Source organism: Etheostoma spectabile, chromosome 8, assembly GCF_008692095.1.
Source record: "Etheostoma spectabile isolate EspeVRDwgs_2016 chromosome 8, UIUC_Espe_1.0, whole genome shotgun sequence".
In the NCBI taxonomy this organism is placed as follows: domain Eukaryota; kingdom Metazoa; phylum Chordata; class Actinopteri; order Perciformes; family Percidae; genus Etheostoma; species Etheostoma spectabile.
The window spans coordinates 30,597,319-30,600,436 of record NC_045740.1 but is presented as its reverse complement, the minus strand read 5'-3'; the positions used below and the strand labels follow the sequence as shown (position 1 = coordinate 30,600,436).

Genomic DNA, 3,118 nt, shown 5'->3' with positions numbered 1-3,118 from the left:
CCACCCCCAAACCGACAATAAAAGGAATCCATTAAAAACAGGAACTGAGCTGAGGAAAAACCAAAAGCGTGACACTTAAAAACCAAAAGATATTCTGCCTTACTATATTAATAAAAGCTGTAAACGGTGGCTAAAGAGTACATAAACTGTAGATCATTAAAAAAACAATCCATCAAATACAGATACATAAATAAAAACAAAAGACTTTTAATAATTTATTTTACACAAGCGTACTATTAGGTGAAAGTACTCATAAATACAGACAAAATCTGTGGTTTCAAACCAACTCACCTGAGGAAACAGGACCCATCTGTTCTCCACTTGTTCCATCAAACCAGCCGGACCCCGGAACCGACAACCCCGACTACTCCCCAGCTGCCGAGCAGCTCTGTTCCTGACAGGATGCTTACTCAGAGGTTTTTTTCTTGAGCTGCTTCTTCTTCTTCTTCTTCTTTGAGCTTTTAGGGCAGTTGGGCATCCACAATGTAGCATTACTGCCTCTGTCAGGTTTTGTTCTGCATTGATGGACAGATTGACATTTTTCACTGTACAGGTTCTTTCGAAATTGATACATGCAATTGTATCGAGTCTTTCGACTTTTGCAAAATATTGCTTCAGTTTTTCTGTAGTCTCAAATTGCCAGACCTTCCTCCACAGCACAGTGGAGGAAGGTCTCGCTTGTCCACACAGACATTCAGGCAAAGGAGAAAAAATTTCTTTAAACCAATCAAAGTTATGGGTGGTGCAAAGCTCTGGACGCAGCGACGGAGGCTTGGAAAATTGTCTTGGGAAGGAACATGGTTTGTTAAGTTAACTGTTGACACAATAAAGTAACGAGGGCTATTTAAATTAACTAAAATATGGTTAAATGTTAGCTGTTACCAGTGTATCGCCAAATGAATGAGGTCTTTATTCAAAAGCTTTAATGGACCCATGGGTATTAGTGCATCCAATTTAGATTACTCTGTAAATGACTCCAGAGAAATGGGGCTAAATATCTTAAGGCGGTCTTTCCAAGATGACTTTTAACTGAAGGGACAGGAAGTGTACGCCAAGCCTCAGAGCGAGTGTTTTGAATATGATGTTTTGGGCTCAGAAGTCACAGGTAGGGGGGAAACGCTTGTAACACAATTAGAGATAAATAGAAAGTGCTGATCTTGTCTGACAGAGAGGAAGGGCCATCCTACCCTCTGATATAAAAAAGTGATGCATGCCATATGGTGCCCCAGTTATGAATCTAAGAGCTGAATGGTAAACAGAATCCAGAAATTTGAGGTCAGAGATGGGGGTATCCGTAAAGTGTAATGAAAGTAATCATTAATTGTACTTGCGAAGAACGTTGTATGGAACCCATACCATGTACATCCATGCAATTTGATTGAAAAAAATATATTTTCGCTCTAAAAAACTTTAAAAACGGGTCAAATTTGACCCGAGGACAACACAAGGGGTTCATTAACTTCATTTGACTGATGTACCCAAAGCTGTGGCCATTGTTGTTGAAAAAGCAGAGTTACAGTATGTGAACACAAACACTACTTCTTTCTGTTTCCTGTGAGAACTGACCTTTGACCCCTACATCTTGCTCCCAGCATCGAGTCCGACACATGGACTCCCCTGGGAGTTTGACGGCATGTGCTCTACAAGGTCCCTGCTTTCCTCTGCCTTGACTCTCTGTGTATTTTTTTTACTCTTAAAAGTCTAAAAATACCCCCGAGTGCGGATGTTGCTGCTGGCTTACATAAGCTTTTTGGGACTGAAGTGTCAGGAATAAGAGGTTGTACAGAAAGTTTCTGGATTTCAGTTCTCACAAAGTAAACAAATCAAGGAAGAAAGGACAGTTTCCTGGAACGGCTTCACAAAGGAATTCCTCACAAAATGAACTTCAAGCTTTATGTTTTGGTCACATTTTTAATATACTTGACACAAATGCTACATGTTTCCTGGACTCCACTTTTCAAAGCTAACAGAAGTCAATTACTCCTATTGTATTTAGTCTATATTCCAGAGTTTTGTATCACAGCAGTGGGATCATTCATACAGTAAGAAAGAATATTCCTTCATCCCCAGAAACATATCCTGGATCTGTCAATCTTTCTTTCTTATACAGTACATTCCATGCATGATGCAGAGTATAGGAAAAATTATGATCATCATTTGGATTTCTTGTTATGTGATCCAATAAATATGCACACACATGTTTCTGGTCAGAGGACACTTAATATATTCACAATGATTTAGATTCATTTTTGGTTGGGGAATATCCACGCTGTAGTTCTCACTACATTTCACTTCCAAATGTTAGTGTATAATAAATTGTCTCAGAAATTATGTACGTAAGTAAACAAAGTTTATTGATTCAGCTCTTATTATAGACAGAGTCATAAAATTTCTCACAAGCAAAATCAATAAATACATTAAAGCTAATGGATAATCATAAAAAGCACAATAAAACACAATAATCATAGCAAAACAAAATGTGGCTAAATGACTTAAAAGATGCGTCTAAAAGCTGCTTATTAAAGGTTTCAACAGGTGCCGCCACTCTTAAAAATCTGCATAGCTGTGATGTGAAATACCTTTAAATTTACTGATAATGTGTCCAAGAGTAAGCATATCAATGGAGAATAAAATCGGTCCCAGAATCGAACCCTGGGGCACCCCACATTTTAAGGCAGCAAACTCAGACATACAGTATATGGACCAACAGCAACAAAAAAAACCGTCTACCTAACAAATATGAAGAGAAGCATGACAAAATAAGTGTCTCTTTTAGTAGAACACAGGTACACAGCCTATAAAGTAAAACACACCTCTGCTGTTTCATAAAACATTGTACTGTTTTCTTAAATGAAAATATTGACAAAATCATTAACAGTCATACTAGGACCTTAGCTAATGTTAGCAAATAATTGCGGTTTAACAAAGAAACAGCGATTACTAAAAAATATTGTAATTACACAATTTAATTGTTACAGGCTTTCACTGTCCTGGGGCAAACTGTGCGTATAGACTCAAGACCATAAGTAAACTGCACAGCCGCGTTGGCTGGCATCCCACCAGTAACTCCAATGGGCAGGAAGGTATTTTAACCCTTGTGTTGTCTTCCCGTCAAAAT

At 38.2% G+C, this 3,118-nt stretch overlaps 1 protein-coding gene across 2 annotated transcripts in view; it reads right to left on the bottom strand.

Annotated features, from left to right (window-relative positions):
- Nucleotides 1–337, bottom strand: part of LOC116693370 (NACHT, LRR and PYD domains-containing protein 12) — a 16,082-nt gene extending 15,745 nt beyond the window's left edge. Inside the window, exon 1 of one of the 2 annotated variants that reach the window (XM_032522292.1) lies at nucleotides 292–337. The gene's annotated coding sequence lies outside the window, so the exon portion shown is untranslated. The remainder of the gene's footprint in view (nucleotides 1–291) is intronic. The other variant, XM_032522293.1, reaches the window with a different exon arrangement.
- Between the last annotated feature and the right edge of the window lie 2,781 nt (nucleotides 338–3,118).